Source organism: Condylura cristata, unplaced genomic scaffold (genome assembly GCF_000260355.1).
Source record: "Condylura cristata isolate star-nosed mole 26May11 unplaced genomic scaffold, ConCri1.0 scaffold00009, whole genome shotgun sequence".
Taxonomy (NCBI): Eukaryota; Metazoa; Chordata; class Mammalia; order Eulipotyphla; family Talpidae; genus Condylura; species Condylura cristata.
This window is the reverse complement of record NW_004567110.1, coordinates 34,981,102-34,999,960: the sequence shown is the minus strand read 5'-3', so window position 1 is coordinate 34,999,960 and position 18,859 is coordinate 34,981,102.

The following is an 18,859-nucleotide window of genomic DNA, read 5'->3' as shown; positions in this document are numbered from 1 at the left end:
GTTATTCAAAAACCAATTCTAAGAAAATGCAGATATCAATGTAAAATTTTAAGTTTATATAAGATATTAAAAACAGCAATATTTTTATTACCTTGGGAAAAGCAAATAGATATTGAACAGAAAACAAAAGGTAGGAAAAAGCATACATTTGATTTCATTCAAATTATTAATTTTTGTTTATCAAAAGATAGCATTGAAAAATCAAAGCATCTTACATAAAAAGATACTATATGTATATCACTGTCTATTATTGTACTTTCACAAATAGGTATGTGAAAGTATTTATCTAATGATGTATATTTAGTTGTATGTATTTATGAAAATATTTATCCTATAAAATATGATTATATAAGAGCTACTATCAATGACATATTTATGAAGATATCACAGAATATCAGTTATTTTACAAAAAGACAGTGAATTTCTGTCTAATATGAATTTCAGACTAATATGTTGAAAAGATACTCAACATCACAAGTCTTGAGTAAAAAGAAATTAAAATCATAACACAGATGTTGATTTCAAAGACTGTACACATGAAACATAAATAATGTTATAAACCAATGTAATTTAAACAAAATTAATAATCAAAAAATTATCACAATAATATTGTCCTACATTCTCAATAAAATATGGGGCTATTTTAAAACTATAGTAACACGTATTGTTAAAGAGTTGGAGAAGCCAAATCTATTTTAGGCTGAAGTATTAGTATTTGCACAGAAAATAGGCTAACAGCATCTTCTGCTTGGACTATAACTCATTAATTTCATTTCAACAGAAAAATAGATTGATCAAAACATGAGAATAGTGTCTGTAGCAAGGTTATCATACTCCTAGATGTCATACTATACTTTGAAGCTTTAGGTATCAAAAACAGTATGCTACTGTAACGAAAACAGACACACAGACCAATGGAATACCAGAGTCTAGAAATAAACCCATATTTATATGGAATTAATCTGTGACAAAGATATCAAGAATATACAAGGGAGAAAGGAAAGCCTCTTCATGTTGTTGGGAAAATTGCACATCCACATACAAAAGAATGAAGCTAGACTACTATCTCACACAAACACAATACACAAACATTAACTCAAAATGAATAAAAGGCTAACATGTAATACCTAAAAACAAAATACATAGAAGAGAAAAACATAATACAGGCATCAGTGCAAGAGAAAAAAGAGAATATAAACAAATGGGACTGCATTTAACTAAAAACTTCTTCACAGTGAAAGAAAGTACCAGTAAAACAAACAAACAAAGAATCCTTATCAAATAGTAAAAAAATTATTTGCAAGCCATTCTTCTTGAAAAGGGCTGATATTTCTAGACCCACAAAACACTCATACAACTTAAAAAATAATAATAACCCAATCAAAACATGGACAGAAGAGCTAAGTAATGTATTTCTCCAAAGAAGACATCCAGATGGCCAAGAGATATATTGAAAAAGTGCTCATCACTAGTTTTCCTCAGATAAATGCAAAACAAAACCACAATGAGATACGACTGCACATCTGTGAGAATGGCTCAGATCAAAATGAACAGAAATGAGTATTGGCAAGGATATTGAGAAAAGGAATTTTTATATACTGTTACTCAGAATGTAGACTGGTCCAGCTTCTATGGAGTATGGAAATTTCTCAAAGTATTAAAACTAGATCTACTATATACATATGTTTTAGTAATGTTTAGTTTATGTTTGTTGGGGACCGAGGCCGGCATCTTGCGTCTGTCAGCATCTTGCGCCATAAAAAGGTGAAATGGAATCCGGATAGAGAAAAACATCCGGGTTGCAAAAGGCATGAGGAAAGAGTTTCCTGCCCACACCCTTCCTTTTCTCTTCTTGCCCATTTTCACCCCTCGTGAGATCAGCAGCCGGCCAAACGTGCTGTATGCCCATTGGTCTCCTCCCCTCCTGGCTTCCGCGATTGCATCATCCTCCCTCCTGCATATAAGCCGCTGTGAAACTCAATAAACTCTCTCTGCGCTCTCTCTCTCTGTTGCTGCATGTTCACGATCGCCTCTTTTGTATGCCGGTCCTGGGGCCCCTAATCTCCGGCCTTGCTGGTCAAGGTCCCCCACAATAGAGTATGGAAATTTCTCAAAGTATTAAAACTAGATCTACTATATACATATGTTTTAGTAATTCTACTCCCTTTTACAAACCCAAAAGAAAAAAAAAAACAATTCGAAGGGATATATGCACTCCTACGTCATAACAACCCTTTTTAAAATAGACCAGCTACAGAAGAGACCTGAGATCAGTGAATAGGGAAGATGTAGTATATACACACAATAGAATACTACTGAACTATTAAAAACACAAACTTGTCATTTTTATCAACATGGATGAAATTGGAGGGGGTTATCCTAAATGCAATAAGTTAGAAGAAAAAAAAAAAGACAAATGCAGGATGATGTCACTTTCACGTGAAATACAGAGAAACAAAACCAAGGATCAGATAAGAGCAAACTAATCATCAACTCTAGAAATCTCACTCTAGAATCAAGGCTGGGGAGGAGAAAAGGAGGTAACAAAGGTAGAAAGTGCACAGCGGGCTATGCTGAGGACTGGGTGCCTTGGTGACAGGTATGGTGGGTCCTACGGGACGTGGAGGCACTTTTGAAAAGCTACTGGTGTTTTATTTCTTGACTGAGAAGGTAAATATTCAGTGTGCCTGCTTTGTAACTAATAACTGATGTATCTATAATTTCTTCACTCTTTGGATCTATATGTCAATAAAAAATTGATTTAAAATTGTGACCTCATCTTCTACCTTAGCTGTTGAGCAGCTTATAATGTTTGCTACATGACTACTATCTGTAAAAAGAGAATGGGGGATAAAAACAAAGCCATGATCATTACTGGGTGACAATTTTAATGTGTGTGTGTGTGTGTGTGTATGACTTATGACTATATGGTAGTAAAATTTACTTCTATAGTAAGAGTGAAAAACTAATTAAATCTCATTCATAGTAACAGTTGAATTTTCAGTCTCAGCTATATAAAGCTGTATTTGTTGTTATGAACAACAATTACAGATAAAAAACAGTGAATACCCTACTTTCAATTACAGTACACTCTTCCAAATTACTCTTACAAAGAGTATGCAGAGAAATTCCTATTATGATGATATTATTAGAATTTTATTGTCTAATCTGCCCTTAGATGGGCAATATAGTACTTTATTATTTAAATAGTGAGTTTTAGATTTTCCACCACTATAAATAGCCTCATCCTTTAAGTCCTTTATTTCATTTTTATCACTATTTTATCTCCTTCCCCTTAGTGTCTTGTTAACAGTAATCTTTCAATCTCTCTACAAGTAAAGTAAAAAGCCACCCGATATTCTACATTCTCAAATTTTACTATCTTTCGATTTATAAACACTTCAGTGCAGACATTATTTCCCCCATGGGTATAAAATAACTTTTTATCTACTTTGTGGGTCATCAGTTTCCCCTTTTTTTTTCATGTTAAATCAAATTTGTTCTCTTTTTTCCAGCCCATCACTTTTCTTTGTCCTATTTATCTTTTTATAGTCTGGAGTAATTTTGGTTTGAATGGAGTTTTCCATTTTAGTATAAAAAATGATTTAGGAGGATATTCACTGTTTTTATCTATTTGGTGTGCACTGTGGCATGCACTTGAATCCAGATTAATCAGTATGCTCAGAAGCAACCACATGCTGTATGGATCAATGTACTGTGATTATACTTAAGTTTTTCCTTTAGTTGGGCATCACAGTCGGATGGGCCAAGCATTAGAGGAAGGAGTACACCTTCAACTTTTCATCAGACTTAGTTTAAAAAATTCCCTTACGGAAGTCATTATAGTTCAAATGCAGATTGCAAATTTTCTTGCATCTTTATATTGACAGATGACTAAGCCAGGAGGACAATTTCTGAAGCCATCTCTTAGCTTGTACTGTAGTGTAATGTGAAAAAATGTCAATGGTCAAAGTTTTTAACTTATCAAAATGTGGAAAGTCTAGGGCCCTCCCTAGTGGTGCAATGGGCAACAGGTTAAAGCACAGCACTATGAAGCTATCACAGCCACTGCTGCACAAGCTCAAGCCCTGGCCTGGGGGGTGACCCACATGGTGCAGCAGACCTCTCCTGACCTGCTCACTGGTCCCCTAAGCTGTGTATTTCAGTACATCTGCCTATTCTGCTCCCCACTCTGTCTTTGGTGAATCCTCTCACACCCCCCTCCCTGCACCTCTGGCCTATACCCCAGTTCTGTATGTGTAAATACATAAAAAAATGTGGAAATTATGCTCCTTCCCTGGTGGTGCAATGGGTAAGGACACAGAACTGCAAGCTAGCCATAGTAGCTTCAGTGTGAGTTCGATCCCTGGCTCTGTAGGTGATCCACATGGCGAGGCAGACTTCTCCTGGCCCACCCACTGCTCCCCTCAGCAGTGTACTTCATGGATCTGCCTGTTCAGTTCTCCACTCTGTCTCTGGTGAATCTTCTCACTGACCCCTGCACCTTTGGCTTGTACCCCATTTCTGTATGGATAAATAAATAAAGAAATTTTAAAAATAAAGAAAATAAGCTTTCAAAAATGCATAAATCTTAAAAATAAATGTGAAAAGTATAATGAAAGAAACACTAAATAACTACCTTAGAATTATTACAAAATTGAGAGGGCCACCATAATGTGAAGGATTCAGGAATTTCTCTTAGTCAATGTATAAAAGAACAAGAATCATTTCAAGCAGATAAGATACTAGGTAATTCTTTAAATAACTCAAATGCTAAATTATCTGAAAAACTGACCACATATAAAATAATGTTTAAATGTAGATGAAGGAGAGTAATGACTCTTTCATCTCCCTTTCCTGCTTTACCTAAAGGAATATAAGTTTGGGAAAACATGAGAAGGCTTCCCAAACACTTTATTGGTGATAAAACAATTGTTCAATGTTATGCTCAATTTATACTATCTTCAGTGATCTTTTGCACACCATATATTCTGACAAGAAAAAAAATGCAGGTTATTTTGGCAAATCCTTTGAAGGAATATATATTTCATTCCTTTCATTCCACTCCACACAAGAATATCTTTGTTTTCTAATTTCCTCTTTTTTTTTAATCTACTGGAACTGTTTATAGCCCACCTAAAAATCATAAATTTGATTTCTAGAATTTTCTATTTAGTCTGGACATCCAATTTGCAATACCTACAATTTTCTGAGCTCTGTGGAAGGTTGTGCTATATTCCAGTTTGTTACTGTCATCTTTATTGAACTATCCAAAAGCTGAGCAGCAAGTATTAATAATTTTTTTATGTCATTCAGAGTGCTTTTCTCTGAAAGCAGGTGGGAAATAATTTAAATGGTTTTCAGCAGGTTAGATAAACAACTCCTCCCTTTTAATTCTTTGTTGCAACTACTCAACCATTTTGTAATAGTTCAAAAACATGCATGGCAGACATAAATGAACAAATAGGAATGAGTGTGTTTCAATAAAACTTCACTTACAAAAGCAGATATCTGTCTAAATTTGGGTGATCATTTTTGCTAGATCCTTAAGTTCCTTTATTTTAAGGGAGTGACCTATTTTATAATATAAGGGAATTTATATATGTGTGCAGCCATTACATACACTTCTGTAGAAATGATCTTTTAGTTCCAAAAGAGGAGGATTTAAATTGGGCCACAGAAAAGACTACTGAGACCAAAACATAAATAAAAGCTGCAGTTGATGACAATTATTAGAGTAATTGTGGGGGGAAAGTATCAACTTAGCACAGAAGGCAAATCTCAGTGCAACAAAGAACTTTACCCATGTTAGCTCATTTACTCATTTATGTAATCATCTATTTAAATAAACATTCTTGAGCAATTATTGTATCAGGAGATACCATACTAGATATAAGGATAGGGCAAGTAATACTTAATAGTCAAATTCCAATCCTACTGGTGTTTTCGGTCTAATAGGAAATATAAATACCAAGTAAGTAATGCAAAGAGTAATGAATATTCAGAAGAGAAGTAGATTATGCTGTGAAAGAGATGATGGCAAATATATGTAGAAGATCAGGGTGATGTGGGGTAGGAATGATAATAAAACATCTCTGAGAAAACGACATTGACGTTTTGAATTTGAGAATTAATCAGATAGAACACTAATAGAGGGGAGGAAGTAAGGATATTAAGATTTTATTATTTATCTTGCTATTTGTTCATTTTCTAAAGTCCTATCTTTTGCATTTGTATTTAATTAAATCAACAAGAGTAATCTTATTGAGCTTTATACAATAAAATAAATATTCCCTTACCATGACTACTGGAATTCAGATGCTTTGGAACAGAAATGAAAAGTTGTGTGCCCCCCTTAACAAGCTGGAGGTTCTGGGCCTAAATTTTATATGGTTTCATGTTTGATATTTATCGCTTTAGGGAACAGATATACCTAAATTGAGATGTAATCAAAGATACAAGGGGAAGCATTTTAGCCAATATGTAAGTTATGCTGAGGATAAATATTCACCGACAGAAAAAGAAAGGGTGAAATGGAGGGAATGAAAGAAGGAGGGAGGAGAGAGATTAGGGGGAAAGGAGAAAATATAGCTATGGTATAAAAAATGCTGACAAGTGACTAATAGCAGAAAAATAGCTTCAGTTTATTCTGAAGAGTTTTAATGTCAAAATGCCAACTAAAGGGATTTTGGGGAATTATTTTGTGAATAAGTATCAAAACTGTTATGAAGAAAGACTAACAAACTCTCTAAATTGTAATAGCCTGACCTCAGTAAAATACTGTTTTTCTAAGACTTATTCATAGTTTAATGGGCAAAATTTTTATCTTAAACTAGTGTCCCTAGTAAATGCTGTACTTTCTTCATTTTATAATATATAATTTTCTGTATATTATGGTTGAAACACCACAGATTGACGAGAGCTGGGGCAGGAGAATTGACACAGCTGAAGCTTTCTTTGTTATTCTGACATTTTCATTTAGTAAGAGTCCTGAATTTCAGCAAGTAGTGTAAAATAAAAGGAAAAAATACATCCTCACAATTATCATCTCTTTCACCACCCATGTGACTTTAGGGTTACCAAAGCATGCTAGAGATCCCAATACCTATCTTCAAATCTTCTGGAGAGTTTTCAGACCCAGTAGACTAAATCTTGATATGTTTGGGTAGTTATATATTTTTTAAAGATTTACTTATTTATGTATACAGAATTGGGGTAAAGTCCTGAGGTAGTGAAAGGATTCATCAGAGACAGCATGGGGAGCAGGACGTGCAGATTAAGGAAATACACTGCTGAGGGGAGCAGCAGGTGAGACAGGAGAGGTCTGCTGCCCCATGTGGGTCACTTCCAGGGCTTTCACTGAAGGGGTTGCAGCTAGCTTGCAGTGCTGCACTTAAACCCATTGCACCACCAGCAAGGGCCCTGGGTAGTTATCATTTATTATTTATTTATTTTTAAAGATTTATTTATTTATTCGTACAGAACTGGGGTACAGGCCAGAGATGTGGAGGGTGAGAGGATTCACCAGAGACAGAGCGGGGAGCAGAACAGGCAGATCGAGGAGGTACACTGCTGAGGGGAGCAGCGGGCGGGTCAGGAGAGGTCTGCCACGCCATGTGGATCTCCTCCGGGGCAGGCGGGGATTGAGCTCATGCAGAAGTGGCTTAAGCTTCTTTGTGCTGTGCTTTAACCCGCTGCGCCACCGGGGAGGGCCCCCTGGGTAGTTATTTTTTAAGCGAATGCTTGTACATCATTGTTAAGGTGAAACATCATTGATAATGAGAAATTACTTTGAAATTAATATAAGATTTGATATCTTCATCAAAGAGTACAATGAAGGACCAGCCATACAAATAAGTACATTCAGATAACTATTTCGCATTAAAGGTATTTTTTTTTTTAATTTATTTGTGCATACAGAACTGGGGTACAGGCCAGAGGCTCAGGGGCGGTGAGAGGCTTCACCAGAGACAGAGTGGGGAGCAGAACAGGCAGATCGACGAAATACACTAATGAGGGAAGCAGTGGGCGGGTCAGGAGAGGTCTGCGCGCCATGTGGTCACCTCAGGGGCAGGCGGGAATCGAACTCATGCGGAAGTGGCTTCAGATTCTCAGTGCTGTGCTTTAACCCGCTGCGCCACCAGGGAGGGCCTAAAGGTATTTTTTTTTTTTTTTTAAGAGCATAAGGAATCTACCTTGAATTAAGACAGATTTATCTTTATTCTAATGCCATGTTGAAAATTCTAGTTTCTAAACAGCCTGACTCAGCAGTTCCCTGTTTTCTTCCGATCAGTAACAATGAAAGAAACATAATAAGCTAATTGTTACAAAAGCATCTACACTCCAACCTTCTACATGAAAACTCTTATCAACCAATCACAAAAGGGCAAATGAACTTATCAACCAATCCAAAATTTTCGGTAAGTGTAAATAATACATTAAATAATAGATTCTACAACTGGATTTACTAGAATCTCTTTATTTCTAAATTTGTCAGTGTGTAGGCAGAAATTCACAGATCCACTTTTTCAGATTAGTCTTTAGGATCTCACAAATAAAAAGTTTGTGTGTAAGTGAGTGAGTGATGTAAGAAGGAAGGAAGAGGATTTAGAGCTACCATGGTATAGTGGCTTAGAGCTTCACATTAGTGCTAGATTGTTACTATGCATAGACCTCTCCCCAACAGCCATTTGCTGTGTGTCTTATCCATTGGGGTTGAGTGTTCTCGTATGTAAAATGCACTTATAAATGTGCCTACACTATCAGGCAGTTAATAAGATTAATGCACGCAAAGTGACTAGGAAGTAGCAATGAATTTAGGGTCCTTGTTCACAATGAATTTTCTATCTTTCTTCCAATCTTACCATGTTTTAGATCCATAGGTATGTTGTTCTTTTCAGAACCATCATGCTTTAGAATTTGACCATATTGGAAAGAACGCAAAGTTGAGGTCTAATATTTGGAAAAGACTGCAAAATGCAGTTTGTACATAGACCTTCTTGTTGATATTTTAGTATTTATTTCTGGGGTAAACACTAAAAATAATTAGAATTGATAGCAAAACCAAGGGAGTCATATCACTAACATATTTCTTGCTGCAGCTTTTTTCTTCTATATTCCAAGTTTTCTATATAAACAGTTGTGTCTTATGGATGGTAATCAAGCAGTAAGCATGAGTATGGACACCACTATTTTTTTTAAACATACATAGTATAGGAGAGGAAAAAGTTATTTTACCTGTACCATTTAGGTTCTTGGTTGAGACACTTCTTGTAATAAAAGACAGATTAGCCAGAAGAAAACAAACATATATACATGAGACCTGTATATATGATATACATACCACATACTTGATACATGAGATCAAGGAAAAATGATAACTTCTTCGAATCATCCAAACCATTTCCTTAAATAACATCTTCGAATAAAGACAATAGATGTTGGGTCAGAAGGGAAGATCAGTTATGAATGGATACCAAGAGAAACACAGTAATCATAGGTATGGTGACTGTATAGATTTAAGCCATTGTCTTCTTCATTGATAAGATGTTCTACAGATTTGGTCATCTCCATCTTTTCTTCCAAGGAAAAACCCTTAACAAATGAAGTTTTCCTTTATACATGTAGACATACATTGCAAAGTATATCTTTTATTCAGATTTCAGTGCCTATGCTATGAATGTTGTCTTTAAAAAATAGTCAAAAATAATTCTTATTCCAAAGAATGCTATTTTGGGGGTGCAAATTTGCTTCCCTGTAATACATACATAAACATAAGTGAAAATGACTATTTTTCATAACCGACCATATTTAGCACATCCTCCCTATGGGGTAAGAATGGCCACCAGGTGGCACTCAGACTTCAAATTGCAGTGTAAATTAGATAAGGGATCTAATTCCCAAAATGCTGAGAGTCCCCTAAACTTTGCTATCATGCAAAATGGCTATTTCTTTCCTCTAACCTATCTACTTGGAGACTCCATACGTTGAAACTTTACTATATAATCAAATTAATATGCTGCATTTTAACTACATGTTTAATTATATATAAATTATATTGTGATAAATAGTAATTGCATTTTCATTCTGCAATCCAAAGTATTTTAAAGTAATAAATTGTCCTCAATCTATTACAAAGATGTAAGTCTTAATATCTGTTCTTCTATAATAAAACTGAAAGAAAACATCAATTAGAATAATAAGAATTTGAAAACCTAGTATTAAAACTTTCACCTTTCAGTGATTTCTACTTTGGCTTGTAGCAAAAACAAGTATGTTTTAAATCACCACTTCATATAATGCTTTTTTATTTTGTGGAAATATCCACTACCTTTCTGAAATTGTCATATTTAAAAGATAAGCCTCCTTGTATGAGAAACATGGTTCAGTGAATAAGAAAAGAACAATAGAACAATAAAGCAAACATATTGCACTTTCTATTTCAGGACTGAATGAATTTGAGGAAATTGAAAAGGAATTTTCAAATGTCAGAAAATGCCAGTATACTAAAATTTTTAAACAACACATAGGTATTAAAAGGATGTTTCAGGCTCAATATGTATACACATTTCAAGTCATATGCTTATTGAAATCTGTCCTCTTTTGAAGTTGGATAATTGTATTTGTCGTTTATTTTTCCAATCTTCAAAATTTCATTAAGAATTAAATGTGCCAATTACTGTCTATATTTTAGAGATATAAGGTTAACGTGAAGCCTTAGTTCATAAGTGACAAATTTTATTGTGTTCATGGACAGCGATCGAGTAAATTAATTTCTAAAAATGATAAGTAATGTTAAAAATATGCTCAGAAGTGAAGCTTTTAAAAGTCTTGTATTAAGCTAGGATCTACCTGACCAGGAGGAAAAATCTGCTTAAAGTTTTACAGGGACTAGTTATAGGCAAAAAAATTAGTTCAATACAATGGATATGGCAAAGAAGCAAGCTGGATCTATCATGTTTATACAGCAGCAAGAAAGGCTGGAACTCATATATACTTGTAGTTAAAGAGAGTGGTAAACAAAAACTAGATCATGGAAGGACTAGAAGGCCCTGAATACAACTTGACTCTTTTTATAGTATGATGGACACTTAGGAACAGGCCAGTGCTTTAAACTGAATCAGAGGTTAATTCTATGTGCAACCGAAGCAGTTTAGATGGGACATGACATTAGGTAGGCAGAGGTAAAATGGAAATGGGCTTTCGATTGGTTGCTTTAGGAAAGGCTCATTCACAGAGGAGTCATTTGTCATCTTTGGGAATTAGCACTGAGAGGGGCAGTCTCTCTTGAATTGTCAAGACTTTAAGGCATCAAATCATTATGACATAAAAAATCAAAAACATGATTAATACATAAAGGTTTATAAATATAGAAAACATACAGGGAGAAAATTGGAAATGCAGAAAATTAGGAAAACATGGTAGCCGACGAGAAAAAGAAATTACAGGATAAAAGAAAGTTTACCTTGCTCAAAAATGACTCTGTGTAAAGAAAGTAGTTGTGAAACTAAAGTCTATCAGAATGAGTTGAGGATATAATGGGAATAGGGAGAGGTGAAAGAGAATCTTAAGGAAACAGAAATGGTGCGTAAGATCATTTATTTTTGTTTTCTACTACCAAGATCTCACATTTGTCTGGTGACTTCTGTTTAACTGCAGTGGTTTTGTCAAAAGATGCTGAATGCAGAACCTGTCTCCAGCTCTCTTTGATCAATCAGCTACTAGAACACTGACACAGCCAGAGTCTTACGACTAACACAGGACATTGGAGATTTCTGGCTTAAGGGAAAACTAAAGCCCTTGGTATTTGGGTTAGTAAACAACCTCAGATGATCCTTCAGGGAGGCTCATACTGACGAACCCGACATTTACACACAGAACTTCCAAATAAAATATTAATTACTGCATTATTATGCAGTACATACCATGTATTATCTCTCACCTGTGTAATGTTATAATAACTATATATATTATATAATAGTTGTATTCCAATTTTCACATCTAGACTATTTATATCCAAATCATAAATTTATTATTAATAATACGGTACCTTGGTTCACAGAGATAATTTTTCGTATCTCCAATATGAAGGTTTTAAAATTCCTACGTCTAAAAGTTTTGTGAAGTTAATGAGTAAAAGTAAAGGAAGTTCTTGTTTAAGCATTTTATGAATCAATTTTATTATTGTTTTGAGAACAGGTGGGGACAAAACAAAGAAGTAAATAGCTTAGAAAAAAAGAATATTAAGGAAAAAAGAAAACAAAACCACTATTGGAATTCTCAAAGCAATAAAAATGAAAAGATGCACTATATAATACCAGAGAACAAAATTTTACCTTGAAACTTAAAAAAAAAAAGAGTATAAATGAAAAACTCCATAGAAATATTAAAAGATAAAGTTGAGGAAAATCTTTGAAAAGAAAAGTAGAGACAATGAGATAGTAGATAGAGAGAACAACTTAAGAGAATTAAAAGACTACCCAAGATCAAAAAGTTTTCAGAATAGTGAGTCATTATACTAACAGCTAAAACATGTTTTTATTGAACATTGTGTTAGTCAGAGTTTTTCAGAGAAACAGAACTAATAGGAAATAGATAGATGGACAGATTTATGTTTAAAAATTAGTCCAAAACTCCAACTTGAATAATCCATACACTGGAGACTCAGGGAAATGACAAGGTTTCAAATATGCCATTTCAAATGGGAAGTTCATGTATGATATATTCTTTCTAAATTAATGAAGAGTCAACTCAAAAATATACTTTTTTATAGATTTATTTATTTATGCATACAGAACTGAAATACAGGACAGAGGTGGGGAGTGAGAGAATTCACTAGAGACAGAGTAGGGAGCAGAACAGGTGGATCTACTGAAGTACACTGCTGAGGGGAGCAGCAGGTGGGTCAGGAGAGGTCTGCTACATCATGTGGGTCACCTCCCTGGCTGGGGATCAAACTCCAGCCACAGTGGCTGCGGTAGCTTCATAGTGCTGTGCTTTAACCCTTGGTGCCACAAGGGAGGGCCCCAAAATATACTTCTTATGAATGAATGAGGACTACCCACATTATGGAGGTAGTTTACTCAAAGTTCATCAATTTAATTGTTAATCACCTTCAAAGAGCAATCATATAGAAACACCCAGAATAATGCTTGACCAAATTTTGTATATCCTTTACTTGAATGGTCTGTATTCATGATAGTTTGTATCTTTGATATCTAACATGACATTCAGGTCATAGTACATACTCATTAAGTTCAATATATAAAAGTGATTAATATTAAATCAATTGGCCATCACACCAAACTATAGTTCCTGCAGTCACTACAGGATTGTGTTATAGACTCAATTTAGAAAAAATATTGTTGAAAGAGTTATGTAGATTTTTTCATAACTGAATGTGTTTTATGATCAATGAAAATAAAATGCTAGGTTTTATATGGTCTTTGAATAGTACAGACTTTTGTAACAATATTTATTTTTTAACTTTATATTAATAATCTTAGACAATATCAAACTAAAAAAATCAAACATATTTAATCATTACGTTAAAAAATGCTTAACCAGTATTCACTGAATACTAAGCATTCCCCCATGTCTATTCTCATTGTTAATAAATATTTATCTTATACAGCTATAAAATATGAATTGTCAAGCTTTTATATAATAATCTGTATCTTAAGCTACTTTTTCAAAACCAAAATTAAGACAAATAATTGGATATATAAGAATGCTATAATTTTCCTGTGATTATTGTAAGGAATTACCACAAATTTATTCTGATAGTGCTCTAGATCAAGAGTCCAAAATGGCTTTCACTGGGCTAAAACCAAGGCAACAACCCTTTCTGTTGGCTATAGGGGAGAATGGTTTTCTTGCTTTTTCTAGCTTCTGGAGATTGGCTTATATTGCTTGTCCCTTTTATCTTCAAAATCAGCCATGACCAGTAGAACCTTATTCACATTGAATCACTGTGACACAAATCTTTCTGCTTCCATCTTTGATTTTTAAGGGCCCTGTGATTACACTGGACACAGCTTGCATGATCCCCTATACTCCCTATTTTATTAAGATCAAGCTGACTGCAGTGGAAAAAAGGTATTAAAGATAAGAAAATTAGCATTTAATAATAAAAAAAACTCCTAAAAATAATGAGCTGTCCTAAGTAAGCACTAGGAAACAACATTTTAGTTGCCTCAAGTAGACTAAAATTGCCTTTGCAAGATAGGCTTGCAAAAAATTCAGTTGAAGTTTAAGCAATATCTTACTTCTAAATACTGAGAAGCTACTAATATCAGAGATATAGGAAATCTTTTAGGATAGAATTCCATCAATTACCCAACAGAGAATTCACATAAATAAGTTCTTTGTGGGCAAAAACTAGAAAAGATTGTTGAGATTGAAATGGTGTTGAGCACAGGGTTTGTACTAAAAAGATATTTAATAAGTAACTAAAAATTTTTTTTGCTCTGTCATATGTGTTTTAATTTGTTTACCTTTTATGTGTTCCAAAGAAGAAAATATTTCTGTCTCATTTTGTAGTCTATTAAATCTTGGTTCACGGTCCCATATTCACAGATTTAGAAAAAGAAAAAGAATACTAACTTATCACAATTGCCCCAAACTAAGAGACCACTTAACTTCTAAAATTAACACTTACTTTGCTGCAGAACAGGCAACCACATAATTTTCCCAATCTAGGAAAGTTCCAAAGCAGTCAATGCACTGTACATGTTCTTTCCAATACCATTATACACAGCAGGGACTGAGGGTTACATTGTGGAGCCATTAAACTTAAATTAAAATTACACCTCAGGGTGAAATTCTGCATTAATGTACATTATGTTACTTCGGGGGATTTTGCCTTCTCTCTTCATTGAGTTAAGTATGCACTTGGCTTCACTTGGAAATCTTAAGAGAAGCTTCACAGCATTACTACCTTCATTCTGTTTTGTGCTAGGCAGTCTTGAGATCTGAGCATTCTGTGAGGGTTCTGCTTTTGGACTCCTCCTGCCCCAAGCATGAGGACTGTCAGTAGCAGGGAAAGGAATTATAACTTGCTAACCAAGACCACCATTTAAAAGGGAAAATTGTCATGCGATTTACTTGAAAAGGTCTTTCTCCCATGATGACTAATTATAAAGGTGGTTACACTGTTGCAAACTTTAGGAAGTTTCATGGAAGCATGTGAATTATTTTAAGTTGTTAAGCACAGCTCCAGATTTTCTCTCCATGTGATTTAATCTGGAAGTCTGGATGCAAAAAGCAATTTCTTTTGAACCATATTTCATAATATGCACATGTATATAAATACTTGCTGTACATAAAACCTACATAGATAACATAATAATAATTGTTCCATATGTTAATATTCAGTTCTTTTTTACTACATTTATGAAAGGACAGTTTATTAGAAAAAGGAGAAAGGCAAATAAAGGCACCTGGATAGGCACAGGTGGAGAACAGCTCAGGTGTATTCAACACTTATGTATAGTTATCTAGTATTTTTTCCTCATATCATATCTGCACGTGTACACGGAGTGAATAATTTTGGCAACCTACAATTTAGCTTGACAATGTGTAAGAAGTAGGCTGACTTTTTGCAAGTGGCTCCTCTGATCTGCAAATGATTTATTTAATAGTGTTCCACATTAATCTAAAAAAAGCATTTTATAATTGAACTAATGAAAGTTTTTTTAGAGACAAGTATAATATGTCAGCCTTGCTTTATAATATCAGTTCACCCTCGGGCTTTTCATTAAGGTAAGACTGTATGGAGACGTAGGTGTTTATTACAAAGCCTCTCACTCACTCCTGTCACCCGGCAGACTTTAAGTCATGTGCAGTCTGTTGCCCAATAAGGACACAATTGAGTGAAAAGACACTCGATTAATAATTAAGCCACAACAATCAAACTGGAAATATTTATTGAAGCTCTCCTGGTCTGTTAAATCCCAAAATAAGAAAATTAGTATTTCTCTATTACTTTAGTATTTGTAAGCACATTTATGCACAAACAGTTATGAATGCTTACAGAATTCCAGTCACTCAGGTAAGAGATGTGAGGACAAAAATGAACAGCTTTTAGAGTCTGCCTTTGCGAGACAAGGACAAGCTTCTGTAAAATTGCGGCATTCAGGGGAAAGGCTCACTCATTTCTTGACCTAACTCTTGCAGAAGCTACCTAACACTTGGTAAGTCTTCCCCCCTTCCGATATTATTAAAGTCATATCCTATGTCGTCCAAAAAAAAAAAAAATCTGCTTTATTTCTGCTTTAAACACTGTGCTACAATTTTGCTTCTAATATTGCAAAAACATGACTTCTTTATATTATAAAGCTATTATGTGCCATTCTGATGTGTCTGCCTATATTGTCTAAAATTGTCTAACTTCAACTCACTAACAGCAGTTACTTAACAGTAAATGTTGCCATCCATTATCTCATTAAATGAGCAATTTGGCACTGAGCTAAGCATTGTTTCCATCATAAATGGCTTCATTAGGGACTTTGCTGGTGCCAGTTATTTTACTTTGCTATATAATTCTCAGTGAGATTCACAGGTTGTGATGTGTCATGGTAGATGAAAGAGCTTCCTTACGACTATACAGAAAGTAAAACTACTAATTTTTTAATGTTAGGTAAGTAGAATACTTATTTTTACTTTATTATTTTGTAAAAAATAACATCAATTATGACCTGTGTGTCCGTCATCCAATTTAGGAAATGAATAAAACTATTTTTTTGGAAATTTGCATTTTTCCCCAACATTACCTAATGATCCCACTATTACAATGTAACTTTTATTTTTATTTTTTATCAATGTAATTTTTAGCTGACCATCATGCCCAAAATGATAGGATTTTTTTCCATTAAAAAGTCTAGTGTCTTACAATTTAAAATGTCTTCTAATACATAGTTTTGAAGATTCTTATCAAACTGGAAAAAAATTAACTTCACTTTAAAATGATAAAATTCAATGTAAGAGAGTAAAATAACCTTTCCAAGATTATACTCTGAATCAGTGTCCTTTAATTCATTCAACAGTAGGATAATTGTATATTTGGTATTATAAGACTTGTCACCTATCCTGGTATTATCCTAATTATACATATACCTGTTATTATCCAGTTTTAATTGTAAGACTAGTCATAGGTGTTTTAATCCTTGGCAGTGTCAATGAGAAATAAAATAGTACATAAATGACAGTAGCGAATGATCCCTTATTTCACAAATATTGTGTCTCTCCTATGTGCGATGGTAGACTATATAAAAGATATTTAATAAGTACATAAGTGCTATCAAACCAGCAAGATCTAATCCCTCATTTCAGAGAAAATAAAATATAGATTAAAATGACAGTTGATATGAATTATTGACCTAGTTAGTGAACTAAACATAATCCTTTCTGTTTGTGAACTAAAAGCAATCCCTTCTATACAAGCCATTATTACCAGGATAAGTATCTATATATAAAAGCCAAATCAATATTATAAAGTACACCATTAAAATCAAGTTACAAAGAATTAGGATAGATTTATGAAGCTGTTAAATGATGTGAGGATTAATAATTCACTATTTTTTCTAAATAATTATAAGCCAATCTGTATTTTAGCTATCTCTATAAAACAGAGCTTTCTTACATTCGATCCTTGGGGATAAAAATACAACTTCACTTCTAAATTTTTTATTTTTCTATTCCCCAGTTATCATGGAAAAATTACCATTTTTTCCCTTATGTCCCTGTATTCTATGTGTTCAAATTCCCAGGTTATTGATACAACTATTGCTGTAGTACATCTGTTTCAGTGGATTTATGACATTACAGTTACAATCACTCTGTTTATATGTCTGCTTTCCACATTACACAAACTGTCATACAATGATTAGATGGTTTATGACAGGGCCAAGCATACAGTTAACATTCATTACTTGTTTAATTAAGTAGTAATTAAAAGAGTAAAGAAAGAATGTTTCTAAATTGTCATATAATAATTAACTTAAAGTAAACAAAATACATATATTGGATGATATAAATTTCATATAACTCTCTACCTTTTTCTATAGAAAAAACGGTAAGTTTACACATATTTTATCCCTTATACCAGCCCCGAACCAACGCATACACCAACCCCTGAAAGAAAAAAAAAAAACACCAAAAGCAAGAGTAGAAAAAAATCAAAGTATTCCCAACTTTCAAAACTGTCTCATTATCATTTGTCATCAGAAATGGAAATCAAATCCACAATGAAAAACCATTCCACGCCTGTGAGTATGGTACATTATCTAAAAGACCAGAAACAACAAATATTGGGAAGGGTATTGAGATAAAGGAATTCTCATACAAATGTTGGTGGAAATGTGGACTGGTCCAGCCTGGAGTATGGCAATTTCTCAAATATTAAAAACAGATCAACCACATAATCCAGCAATTCCATTCCTAAATGTCTACCTGAAGAATGCAAAAGCACTAACTTCAAGTGATTTATGCACACCTATATTCACTGTAGAATTATTTATAATAGTCAAGTTATGGAAACAAACTAAGTATTCAAGTATGGATAAGAAGATTAGGAAGATGTGGTATATATACACAATAGAATGAATACTGCTTAGCTCTAAAAATGATGAACCTTGCCATTTACAATAGCATGGATAGAATTGAAGGGATAATGCAAAGTGCTAAGTGAAATAAGTCAGAAGGAAAAAGACAAACACCAGATGTTTTCACTTATATGTGGAATAAAGAGAAACAAAACAAAGGAATAGACAAAACCAAACCAATAACAAATCCCAGGAATTTTTATTATAGAATTGAGGCTACAAGAAGGGGAGAATGGAGAGGAAAGCAGAAATTTTCC